The 13,218-nt window shown below is 45.9% G+C and overlaps 1 protein-coding gene across 21 annotated transcripts in view; it reads right to left on the bottom strand.

The window, feature by feature from the left end:
* The window catches only part of MTMR3 (myotubularin related protein 3), a 64,488-nt gene that overhangs the window by 48,684 nt on the left and 2,586 nt on the right, over positions 1-13,218 (bottom strand). For 11 of the 21 annotated variants that reach the window (XM_087880481.1, XM_087880482.1, XM_087880483.1 and 8 more), the window contains exon 1: positions 2,955-3,156. The exons of 4 other annotated variants lie outside the window; for them this stretch is intronic. The gene's annotated coding sequence lies outside the window, so the exon portion shown is untranslated. Of the gene's footprint in view, positions 1-2,954; positions 3,177-13,218 lie in introns of those variants that run through there. 6 more of the 21 variants (XM_034426123.3, XM_034426127.3, XM_034426126.3 and 3 more) reach the window with 1 other exon arrangement.

Raw genomic sequence — 13,218 nt, 5'->3', positions numbered from 1 at the left:
ACGTCTTAAAGCTGCCAAGTTTGAAGGCCTCTACTTTAGGAGTTTGACTTTTGTTCCAACTCCGCGGCATTAATTTCCCCCGCATGCAACTTGGGGAGAGGTGCTTTAACAAACCTGTTCCAATCCCTTAAATCATAATAATCCGCAGCCCAGATTACAGTGAGAGACAAAGGAGGACGAATTTTCCCCACACCCTTTTCCAGGTAGCCTAATCTGCATGATGAATGGAAGTGAGGAAGTGGAAGATGGGAGTTACTCTGAATTAACCACCGCTGAGCTCAAGGATGATTTAATGGTAGGGAATACTGGCTGGGAGTTAGGACCAGCTAGGAAAACAAAAACAGAAAGCTCAAACTTGGGGGGATAAAACAGAAAGCTGAAAGGCATCGTGTGGGAGAAAGAAAGTAAAGATGGCAGAGAGACTCAGTTTCCTGCCCTAGAGATGAAGGAGGGCAGATCCCAAATCTGGCTGCAACCAGTCTTGGAGAGGCAAAATTACATCTGTTCTTTACTTACTAATTTCTACAGAGACACAACAGCAGATGTGGCATCCCTGCTTCCTGCCTAAAATTGGGACTTTTAAGCAAATGTGCATTTGCCTGGGCTGGAAAGGAGCAATCCTGTCTGCTCCAGTCAGGGCATGAGCCCCTCTTAAAAGTTTTAGGGGTTTCTCTTCAGAGCTTAGCTACCTATCCTGATAGGACCGCCCCCCCCCAACGCTTCTCAACTCCAGCCCCCATCAGCCCATCCGACTCCCCAACCCATAACTTTCCTTCCTGGACCAGTCCACAGGGCTGGTAACCCCCTTTCCAAGACACCCCAAACAAACCCCCATTTCCCCCTCCAGAACAGCCGCCATGCTCCCCAATCTGTCCCCTGGTCAGGGATGATGGGACTGGGAGTCCATCCCCCCACCCCACCCCCGTGATGGATGGATCCCCCTCGCAGGAGGGGGACCAGGCCTTACTGTCCACCTCTGCCTTCACAGGTGCAACCAACTCCAGCATCCCTCCTGACTTCGATCCCCATCCTCCTCCTCTTCCTTCTGGTGGAAGAGGAGGGCAAAATGGGGTGGGGATTATTATTCCTTCTGGTGACTAATTATTAATGGCCAGAAGTGATGTTTTTCTTTTATTACTATTAAGATCTAATCTTCAATTTGATTCAGAGTCCAGGACTGGTAAAAACTTAACAGTTCAAGTCCTAAAGTCTCAAGGACCTAAGAGCTGTTAAGGTAAACGACTGAATATATATCATTATTATCATTAGTATATTTAATCTTCAATCCGATTCACAGTCTGAGGCTGGCAAAAACTTAACAGTTCAAGTCCTAACCAAGGACCTAAGAGCTATTAAGGTAACGTCTAAATATTTAAGGTAGTTTTGGCAAAGTCAGAATATTCAGGTCCAGTAAGTTCAAAATTTCCCTGTATCTAGGCAGCCCTTTTGGGTATTGCTCCAAGGGCTCCTATTACTATTGATACAAACCATTGGGCTCTTTCTCCACCAGCGCTCAACTTCAACCTGCAGTTCGCGGTATTTCGTTATTTTTTCCCCCTAGTCATTTCTCTTCAATTCATGCATCACCTGGTATTGCAATATACATCCGAACTAGACAGTCTTGTTTCTCTGTGTCATAGAATAATATATGTGGGTATATGCATAATTTTTGTGTTTTATTTATGTATGTATTCATTCTGTCATGGTTACGTACTGTACATTGGAGGTGCTGACCCTTTGAGAGCTGTATGCAACGAAATTTCATTTTAATGTATGCCGATTAGTGTACATTCAAAGGGACAATAAAGTTATTTTTATTCTATTCTACTCTATTCTCTATATCAGGGGTCGCCAACCTTTCAGACTTCAGGGACCACTAAAATTCATAATTTTAAATCCCGTGGGCCACTAATGTGGATCTTTTAAAAAGAGCAATAGTATTTAGTGCAATATAAAATATGCAAATAATTTTTCTGCGGACCACCAAAATTTTCTGGTGGAACACCAGTGGTCCATGGACCACCGGTTGGTGACCACTGCTCTATCTTGTCTTCTGTATTCTCTTCTATTCTCTATATTGTCTTCTATAGCCTATATTCTCTATATTCTATTCTGTATTCTCTTCTATTCTCTATATTGTCTTCTATAGTCTATATTCTCTATATTGTATTCTGTATTCTCTTCTCTTCTCTATATTGTTGTCTATATTCTCTTCTCTATATTGTATTCTATATTCTCTGTTCTCTATATTGACTTATATAGTCTTTTCTTTATTCTCTTCTGTTCTCTATATTGTATTCTATAGTCTATATTCTTCTCTCTATATTGTATTCTATAGTCTCTATTCTCCATATTGTCTTCTATTCTCTATATTGTATTCTCTATTCTCTTCTATTCTCTATATTGTCTTCTATATTTTATTCTCTATATTGTATTCTATATTCTGTTCTCTATATTGACTTATATATTGTCTTCTCTCTATTCTCTTCTATTCTCTTCCATTCTCTATATTGTATTTTATATTCTCTTCCATTCTCTCTCTTCTCTTCTATTCTTTATATTCTCTTCTACTCTCTCTATTCTCTTCTATTCTCTATATTGTATTTTATATTCTCTTCTATTCTCTATATTCGCTTCTATTCTCTATATTGTCTTCTCTACAGCTTATTCTACTGTCAATGAACCAGACTTCTTCTTCTTCCTCCTCCATCCTCCTCCTCCTCCCCCCCCATCCACCTGGGGGGGGGTGATTTAAGATCCCCCTGAATGGGCCAAAAGGGCTCCTTCTCACCCCCCACCCACCCCCTCTGCCCGCAGCATCCCTCTCCCTCCCAGAGACCACAGACTCGCCCCCCCCAGCCTCCCCTCCCCCCCCATCGCAGGCCCGCGCGGCCTCCCCAACCAACCCCCCCTCCCCTCCCCCCCCCCCCGCCGTCAGGCCCGGTAAAGCTCACCCGGCAGCGTCGTCGGCGACTCCCGGCCATGGCGCGGCGGCCCTCCGGTCCCGGCGACGGCTAGGCAGCCCCTGCGGGTCCTCCGTGGCGGCCGTGGTGGTGGTGGCGGCGGCGGCGGCCGCTCTTCTCGCTGCCCGCCCAGCCTCCGCCTCCCTCACAAGCCAAACAACATGGCGGCCGGGGCCACACGCCGGGGGCGGGCGAGGGGCGGAGCGCGAGCGCAGGGGAGGGGAGGGGCCGCCGAGCGGGTGGGCGGGGCGCGTCTGGCCCGTCCTGGCGAATGGGAGCGCAGAGGGGGGGGAAGAGGGGAGGTGGGGTGGGCGTGGCCTGCTTCGGGACTCTATTCCGTATTATGAAGTTGGATGCGTTCGGAAGAGAGGGACACAGCGGGGAAAGGGACCTCGGAGGTCATCTAGTCCAGCCCCCTGCTCAAGCAGAAGGGAAGAGGGAGGGAAGGGAAGGGAAGAACTGGAAGGGACCTCGGAGGTCATCTAGTCCAGCCCCCCCTACTCAAGCAGAAGGGAAGGGAAGGGAAGAGCTGGAAGGGACCTCGGAGGTCATCTAGTCCAGCCCCCCTACTCAAGCAGAAGGGAAGAGGAAGGGAAGGGAAGGGGGGGGAGAGAAGAGAAGAGCTGGAAGGGACCTTGGAGGTCATTTCGTCCAGCCCCCTGCTCAAGCAGAAGGGAAGAGGAAGGGAAGGGAAGGGAAGAGGAAGGGAAGAAAAGAGAAGAGAAGAGAAGAGAAGAGAAGAGAAGAGAAGAGAAGAGAAGAGAAGAGAAGAGAAGAGAAGGTGGGAAGGGAAGGGAAGGGAAGGGAAGGGAAGGGAAGGGAAGGGAAGAGCTGGAAGGGACCTCGGAGGTCATCTAGTCCAGCCCCCCTACTCAAGCAGAAGGGAAGAGGAAGGGAAGGGAAGGGGGGGGAGAGAAGAGAAGAGCTGGAAGGGACCTTGGAGGTCATTTCGTCCAGCCCCCTGCTCAAGCAGAAGGGAAGAGGAAGGGAAGGGAAGGGAAGAGGAAGGGAAGAAAAGAGAAGAGAAGAGAAGAGAAGAGAAGAGAAGAGAAGAGAAGAGAAGAGAAGAGAAGAGAAGAGAAGAGAAGGTGGGAAGGGAAGGGAAGGGAAGGGAAGGGAAGGGAAGGGAAGAGCTGGAAGGGACCTTGGAGGTCATCTAGTCCAGCTCCCTGCTCAAGCAGAAGGAAGAGGAAGGGAAGGGAAGGGAAGGGAAGGGAAGGGAAGGGAAGAGAAGAGAAGAGCTGGAAGGGACCTTGGAGGTCATCTAGTCCAGCCCCCTGCTCAAGCAGAAGGGAAGAGGAAGGGAAGGGAAGGGAAGGGAAGGGAAGAAAAGAGAAGAGAAGAGAAGAGAAGGTGGGAAGGGAAGGGAAGGGAAGGGAAGGGAAGAGAAGAGCTGGAAGGGACCTTGGAGGTCATCTAGTCCAGCTCCCTGCTCAAGCAGAAGGAAGAGGAAGGGAAGGGAAGGGAAGGGAAGGGAAGGGAAGAGAAGAGAAGAGCTGGAAGGGACCTTGGAGGTCATCTAGTCCAGCCCCCTGCTCAAGCAGAAGGGAAGAGGAAGGGAAGGGAAGGGAAGAGGAAGGGAAGAAAAGAGAAGAAAAGAGAAGAGAAGAGAAGAGAAGAGAAGAGAAGAGAAGAGAAGAGAAGAGAAGGTGGGAAGGGAAGGGAAGGGAAGGGAAGAGAAGAGCTGGAAGGGATCTTGGAGGTCATCTAGTCCAGCTCCCTGCTCAAGCAGAAGGAAGAGGAAGGGAAGGGAAGGGAAGGGAAGGGAAGGGAAGAGAAGAGAAGAGAAGAGAAGAGAAGAGAAGAGAAGAGAAGAGAAGAGCTGAAAGGGACCTTGGAGGTCATCTAGTCCAGCTCCCTGCTCAAGCAGAAGGAAGAGGAAGGGAAGGGAAGGGAAGGGAAGAGAAGAGAAGAGAAGAGAAGAGAAGAGAAGAGAAGAGAAGAGAAGAGAAGAGAAGAGAAGAGCTGAAAGGGACCTCGGAGGTCATCTAGCCCAGCCCCCCTGCTCAAGCAGGAGAGACCGTCTACCATTTAAGTCAAGCCACTGTCCGAGTCTCTTCTTGAAAGTCACTTTTTTTTCATGCTGTTTTAACTTCGGTCACTAAAGGAACGGTTGCAAATCAAGGACTAGCCATGCCTATGAGAATGCGTCTCTTTTTTTAAAAAAAAAAAATTATGAAAGACTTTTTTTTAAAACCAGAAATTTTTACAATTTTCTTCTTTGCAACATTTTCGCATCAGTAATCGTTTCTTACGTATCCATTTTTCTCCCTTGCTTCGATTTACTGTTTGTACGTAATGATTCTAATATTGATTTGTATACACAAAAATAACAATGGACTCAATTTCGATCGTACATTCTGTGCCGGTTCTATTTCCGCTTGTTTGCGGAAAAACATGAAAATGAAAAAAAAAACCGAAACAATCCTAAATCGCTTTTTTTTCATGCTGTTTTGAGCGGTTGAAAATCAAGGGCTAGCCATGCAAAATGGGAATGCGTCTTTCCATCTGCTATCGGAGCTGCGCCTCCGATACGATTCCTTAGACTGGGCTCGCCCTACTCGTTCAGGCCGGCTATTGGTGCCCCTTGGAAAGGAAGGCTTGTCAAAAGAGGCTTTCTGGCCGGACTCCGGGACTTCCTGACCGATCATGTTTTTTTCCAAGCTGAATTCTTGGCTCTGCTTTCGGCTCTTGACAAGCTCACAGCTAAGCCGGACAAACGATCCCCCTTCAGGATATCTGATTTATGGAAGCAGTCCTGAAATGGCCTGGGTCAAGGCGGAAAGATTTATCAGGGAGAGGTAGGTTTTGCAGCAATAAACAAGACAGCCGCCTTAAAGCCAGAAAGGGGGTTTCTTCGTGCAAAATCCTGGCCATGAATTAACGGTGCACCACGACTGCAAAGGTCTGATTAGGAGGTCAAGGAAAACTTCTTTTGAAAGATCCTGGGACTGAGGTCGATTAAGGTAAAGTCCCTCTCATCAATTCCACAATAGTTGAGCAACAAAGATGATTAGGAAGCTAATTAGGTTCAGGCCGGTTTGCAAGAACCGGTAGTAAAAACCAGCGGGAGGCTCCGCCCACTGACGTAGACGTCATCATAGGTGATCTGCGCATGTGCAGAAGCGGGCGCGATGTGAACCGGTAGTAAAGGTAAGTAGAACGTAGAACCCACCCCTGGCTAAAACATATAAAGAACAGTGGCTGGAACTGGGGATGTCTAATTTAATGAACAGGAGGACTCGGGGGTGACATGATAGCATGTCTTCCAATATTTGGGGGGCTGCCACGAAGAAGAGGGAGTCAACCTGCCCTCCGAGGCAGGACAACAAGCAACGGATGGAAACTGATCAAGGAGAGAAGCAACCTAGACCTAAAGGAGAAATTGCCTAATAATGAGAACAAGTAACCAGTGGAACGACTTGTCTCCAGAAGTTGTGAATGCTCCAACACTGGAGGTTTTTAAGAAGATGTTGGATAACCATTTTGTCTGAAGTGGTGTAGGGTTTCCTGCCTAAGCAGGGGGTTGGACTAGAAGACCTCCAAGTGGTGTGGCCCGCCAGTGGCCAGCGGAGCTGGCAGCAGATTCGGACAGTGAGGAGGTTGGGGAGGAACATGGGCCAGTCCTGGAGTCTGGGGAAGGCTCTGATGAGAGCTCTGTGTCGGAGGCAGAGAAGGGGCCAGGGCCGGATGCCACTTATCAGCTGCCTTCGGAGTCGGACATCAGTGGGGCAGACGAACAGCTGGAGCCTGTTCCCGGTGTGCGCATGCACAGAGTTGCCAGACAAACAGCTAAAGAACAAGGGTCGACTCAGGAGTAAAGCCACAGGTGGACGATGAATGGCTCCTCCCAGAGGGAATAAAAGAGGAGCGAAAGGGGAGTGGAGTTTGCAGGAGGCGATTAGTTCATTCCCGCATTCTTGCCAAGTATTGCAGACATCGGCCTGGCCACTCTCCAAGCCTGATAAAGGTCGGTAATTGTGAACAATCTTGAAAGACTGCGGGAGAGGAAAGACTTTGCTGGAGAGGAATTCACTGTCAATTAAATAAAAGGGGTTTATCGGGACGAGGACTCGGTGCTGCTGGGGAAGCCTAGTTCAGAACCCCAAGGTTCCTTCCAGCTCTATTCTATCCTAAATAAGTAAAAGTCAAGGACTGCCTGTCTGGAAAGAAGGTGCGGGAGGGAAGGAAGGAAGGAAGAGGAGCCGGGGAAGTGACACATATCCTGAGTTGCAGAACCAATGGAGTAGGCAGGTAAATCAGTTTAGGCAGCTGAAAGTAAGCCGTGGGAGCTGTTATCCTCCTTGGTGTGGATGACTTCATAGTTATCACTTCCCCATCTTTTCAATTTTGAAAGGACTTAACTTCATACTTCAACATGCCGGGCAGTGTGCCATGCACACCATTCACCTTAGCCCTCTTGATGATGAGGATGCTGTACGTAGGAAGGTCCCTTTCCTGAATTCTCCTTTCTCCCGTTCCCTGGATGCTAAGAGAGCAGAATAAGCCCACCTATACGGAGCCATGTAAAGGTGGCTCAGTGGCTAAGATGCCGAGCTTGTCGATCAGAAAGGTTGGCAGTTCGGCGTTCGAATTCTAGTGCTGCGTAATGGGGTGAGCTCCTGTGACTTGTCCCAGCTTCTGCCACCCTAGCAGTTTGAAAGCACGTAAAAAAAAATGCAAGTAGAAAAATAGGGACCACCTTTGGTGGGAAGGGAACAGCATTCCATGCGCCTCTGATGTTTAGTCATGCCAGCCACATGACCACGGAGACGTCTTCAGACACCGCTGGCTCTTTGGCTTTGAAACGGAGATGAGCACCGCCCCCTAGAGTCAGGAACGACTAGCACAGGGGTCTGCAACCTTAAACACTCAAAGAGCCATTCGGACCCGTTTCCCACAGAAAAGAAAACACCGGGAGCCACAAAACCCTTCCCGTGCCTGACGATTTCTTGAGCGGCCACAAAACTAGCCTATGTAGTTGAATTAAACATTCTGTTTTCTTCTGAAACTTTTCTTTTCTTGGATTTATCCATGGTATCTATATAAACATTTTATTCTCCCAGGCTTTTTTTTTTTTTTAATTATGGCTATCCTATTTTGAATCTCGGCAGATTGCAACATCAACCGGATTCTCATTGATGATGAGATATTAAACGGGATCAGAGCTGGTTAGAAGTTGATGGGAACCCTCCGGAAAATACCAGGGTAGGACTGGGAAGCCCAAACAACACCTCAGACGACAATATTTCTGCATCATTGCCAAGAAGACTGCATGGACATGCTTGAACACAACTTGAAATTGACATGACATTTACCATTTTTTTTTTTTATCCTGGATTGACGGAGTGCCCGTCCCTGTTCTTTGATCTGATGCCTAACTCGATTGCTAATTGGTTTCCCTTTGAAGGTTTATTGAAAAAAATAATAATAATGCTGGTGTTTACTCCCAAGTTATGTGCATGAGAGCAAGATGGAACTTATCCCCTGTTATACTGCATGGTTAATGTTGGCTTTATTTATTCGTTAATCCCATTTACAGACTGCTGCGGTGTGAAAGGATTCCCAGCAGTTCACAAAGACAATCATATACAATACGGAATAAAAATACGCAAAACATCCCACAGTCCAGCAAAATAAGCTGTACGTTACCAATTATATATCCAACACTGATTTGTATCCTCGGTCAAGAAAGTATCACAGCCAAGATACCCTACAGAATAACCGAGAGTTGGAAAGGACCTTGAGAGGTCTTCTAGGCCAACTCCCTGCAGAAGCAAGAGGTCCTACACCAGTGATGGCGAATCTTTTAGCGACCGAGTGCCCAAACTGCAACCCAAAACCCACTTATTTAATTTAATCTGAACACTGAGGTTTTAGTTTAGAAAAAACAACTCATACATTAACACTTTTTGTCTTAAAAGAAAAACACAATAACAGAGCTTCCAATGATACAAACAACTTTCGATATTTACAATTTCGGGCCCAGCTCAGGGGTGAAATCCAGCAGGTTCTGGAGAACTGGTTCTGGAGAACTGGTAGTGGACATTTTGAATAGTTCGGAGAACCGGTAGCAGAAATTTTGAGTAGTTTGGAGAACCGGCAAATACCATCAGAGTGGGGTGGGAATGGAGATTTTGCAATATCTTTCCCCCAGGAATGGGGAGGGAATGGGGATTTTGTAGTATCCTTCCCCTGGAGTGGGGAGGGAATGGGGATTTTGCAGTATCCTTCCCCTGCCCCGCCCACCAAGCCACACCACGCCCACCAAGCCATGCCCACAGAACTGGTAGTAAAAAAAAATTGGATTTCACCACTGGCCCAGCTCAACCATAATTTTATTTAATTATGTTTTTACATTTCTGAACTGTCCACCTCCCTCAAAGAGGGAACCTTGCTGATGGCAGCTCTGTCACTAAATACATTTGGGCAACATTAATAGAGGATTTGAACCCCAAAATCAAACACAGCCTTCCCACTCATCTTTCTAGCGATTGTATGGCCCACTTCACCTATTCTTAAGACACCAAATATTCCTGGTTGCAATGCTCCGTCTACAAGATAGAAGTAATTGTCGATTGTCAAAGAAGTCTGTTGCATAACACAATCAGGCGAATATTTTCAGGTCCGAGGAGCAGTCGAGATAGGAGCCAATTTGCTCTTTCAGCCTTCCTGCCCTCCTTCCTGAAGTGTGGATTCAACGAGCAACCTGGGAACTCTTAAAATTCACCGCTCTTTAGAAAGCGGCTGAAGACAAGAGAAGAAACAGGAAGGAAAGCACAAACTGACAAAGATGACTCAAATCATTGCAAGAACAGATTTCAAAACACTTTAAAAAAAAAAAGCCCAGAGCGAGGAGCAAAAGACCCAAAAGTTCTGGTTCTGTTAAAAGCATTTCTGCAAAGAGAGATATGGCCATGCTGGATAGGAAACAAAACAAGTTTAAGGAAGGTTCCCGTTTGCGAGGCACAGGGAAGTTCTGGTTGCTGGATCGGGTGGTATCTATTGGGGCTTCAGAAAAAAAAAAAAGAAACTCTTTCACAAGTTAAAAGTAAGGCTTTTCAGCTACTGTATCTGCTGGTTGGCACATTTGGGATTTTGAGAATATGTCCACTAGGCACAAGAACAGTTTTTTCCCGAATGCCATCACTCTGCTAAACAAATAACTCCCTCAACACTGTCAAACTATTCACTAAATCTGCACGATCATTAATTCTATTCTATTCTATTCTATTCTATTCTATTCTATTCTATTCTATTCTATTCTATTCTATTCTATTCTATTCTATTCTATTCTTCTCTAGTCTACTCCATTCCATTCCATCTTTTGTAGCTCATGTGCTAACCCCAAAGCACTCATGGTACTGGACTACACAGAGTTGTGTGTATTTTTGTGCTTTGTTCCCTCTGCTTTTTGAAATTGTCATTGTTTTTAAAGCCAAAAAAAACCCCAAGTATAATTCGAAACTAACGTTGAGAAAGTATGACTTTGCAGAAAGACTAGTGGAAGCTTGGAAGCAACTTCCAGCAGAGGTAGTGGGGTCAATTGTCAGCCACCGAGTTTAAATGAGCATGCCCATCATCTGACAAAAATTAAAAATAAAAGTAATAAAATACAAAAGTAATCGTTAAAAATAATTAATTACAAAGAAAAAAAAACCCCCCAAAATAAACTCAAATAGGAGACTCCATGGATCACTAGTTCTTTTTTCTGCTGTCCGTTCTCTATAATTAAAACGAATCATAGTAGGCTATACAAAGTGGTACAATTGATCCCCAGGACAATAGAATAACAGAGTTGGAAGGGACCGTGGAGGTCTTCTAGTCCAACCCTTGCTCAGGCAGGAAGCTCTATACCATTTCAGACAAATGGTTGTCCAATCTCTTCTTAAAAACTTCCAGTGTTGGAGCATTCACAATTTCTGGAGGCAAGGAGTTCCACTGATTAATTGTTCTCCCTGTCAGGAAGTTTCTCCTTAGTTCTAAATTGCTTCTCTCCTTGGTTAGTTTCCATCCATTGTTTCTTGTCCTGCCTTCAGGTGCTTTGGAGAATAGCTTGACTCCCTCTTCTTTGTGTGTTCAAATATTGGAACCCCTTCTTGCTGCACAGGATATTCCCTACCATCGCTTTCTTTTGAACGTATTCATATCAGTGGTGGGTTTCAAATTTTTTTACTACTGGTTCTGTGGGCGTGGCTTGGTGGGCGTGACAGGGGAAGGTTACTGCAAAATCCCCATTTCTTCCCTATCAGCTGGGAATCGGGAGGCAGAGAATAGATGGGGGCAGAGCCAGTCAGAGGTGGTATTTGCCGGTTCTCCGAACTACTCAAAATTTCCGCTACCGGTTCTCCAGAACTGGTCAGAACCTGCTGAAACCCACCTCTGATTCATATATACACCCATAAACACAACTTTCACCACTGGTATAGCCTTATTGCAAAACCAGGAGCATGCCAGAGAATGCAACCCCCACCTCCACCACACATACCTGTGTAATGAAAAAGGACCAACAAACTATGCAGCCCTAAAGCTGCGGCACTGTTAATTTCCTTCCCCTTGGGGGTCACTGGAAAAGAAACCTTAACAAAAACAACCTTTGCCTTTGGCCAATGGTTTCCCTCCAGACTCCCCCACCCCGGCTGGCAAAAGCCCGGCTAGCCATGGAAAAGCTTCTGTAATTCCATGGAATTTGTCCCCCCACCATTGTTGAATGTGTTGTTTTATAACCTCGCTTGCCAGTTGAAATGTACAGTTCGACTTGTTTATGCTTTCCAGGTTCCCTGACCTACTTTGTGGAAAGGAGGAGAAGAAAAAAAAAAAAGGGACAAAGCCTCACAATGACTCACAACCCTTCTGCTCTGCCAGCGTTTCTTTCTGTCATTTCCCTTGAAAATAAAAGTAAGAGGAACAGGAGAAGCGAGCCAACTTCCATGGTGGCTTCTGTGCATTCAGGAACGGAGATCATCTTTTGACTCCAGCCGAGGTTGGCCGAAACAGGAGAGACTGAGCATCTTCCTGCACCAGACAGAAAATAAAGTTTATATCTTAAAATTATGGAAATGGGTCTTGCGGACTCTTCTGACACTTGAAATGGCCTAGAAAGTTTGAATGTTTTTTTGGGAGGGGGATGGGGGGGGGCTCTTTTCTTTAGCAGATAATGCCGGCTTTAAATCTACCATTCTGTGTTTCTGCTCTTGACAATTCTTTGGAAGGAAAATGCCGCTTTGTACCCTGTTGCCGGCTGTGCCAGGAAGTTTCTCCCAACACTTAAAACAGAGCCAAGGCTGGTGGCATACATCTGTCAAGCTTGCCCCATCGAGGCATTATCTGAAGCATTCGCTGCAGAGCGTGGCTAACAAACTCAAGAGTTGCCATTTGTCGTGCCCTAAAAACTTCCCAAAACTATCCGTCTGCAAGAAGAGATTTTATATCAATTGCACTGTTGTCTATAAGTTCATTTATTTAAACGCTATTAAAATTCTGGCCAAGTCTCATTCATGCCCAAATATGAGATGCGTGAACATCTCTCTTCTAAAATATTTGGTTAAGCGTTCTTTTGGAACAATTATATAATGGTCCTGTGCCATTTCTTGGGGCAAGCTAGCCACACTGGGGTTCAAATTATTAGTATTTCTTCTTCTTCTTCATCATCATCATCATCATCATCATCATCATCATCATCATCATAATGCTCAAGAACAAGCACTACAAACTAATGCCATGAAAGCAAAGATACAAAAATCCACCGACAATCCAAACTGCCGACTTTGCAACAACGAAGTCGAAACTGTTTCACATTTAATACGTGAATGCAGCAAAATCGCACAAACTGATTACAAAGCTAGACACAACAGAGTTGCTAAATGAATCCACTGGTCATTATGTAAAAAATACAACTTACCTGTAACCAAAAAGTCATGGGAACATAAAATGATCAAGCAACTGCATTTAAAATTCCAGCCAAGAGTTATTAGTTTGCACACTTTGCAGAAAGCAATGCTACAGATGAGTATGATCAGTCTACAGGGTGTGTGAAATTCATATAGAGAGATCAGGAAAGCAGATAGGGATTGAGGAGACACCCATACCACCATGTTTGTCTTAGAGCAGGGGTCTCCAACCCCCGGTCTGTGGACTGGCACTTGACCATGCCAGAAACTGGTCCACACAAACAAGCGAAGTCCCATCCTAGGGAGGCAGGCAGCAAATGAAACCAGGACCCCTCCGATCTGTGGAAAAACCTCTCTCCATGGAA

This window comes from Pantherophis guttatus, chromosome 17 (assembly GCF_059756535.1).
Source record: "Pantherophis guttatus breed Tessera chromosome 17, ASM5975653v1, whole genome shotgun sequence".
NCBI lineage: Eukaryota > Metazoa > Chordata > Lepidosauria > Squamata > Colubridae > Pantherophis > Pantherophis guttatus.
Note: the sequence above shows the minus strand (reverse complement) of the source record. Positions and strands in the feature narration are given on the sequence as shown.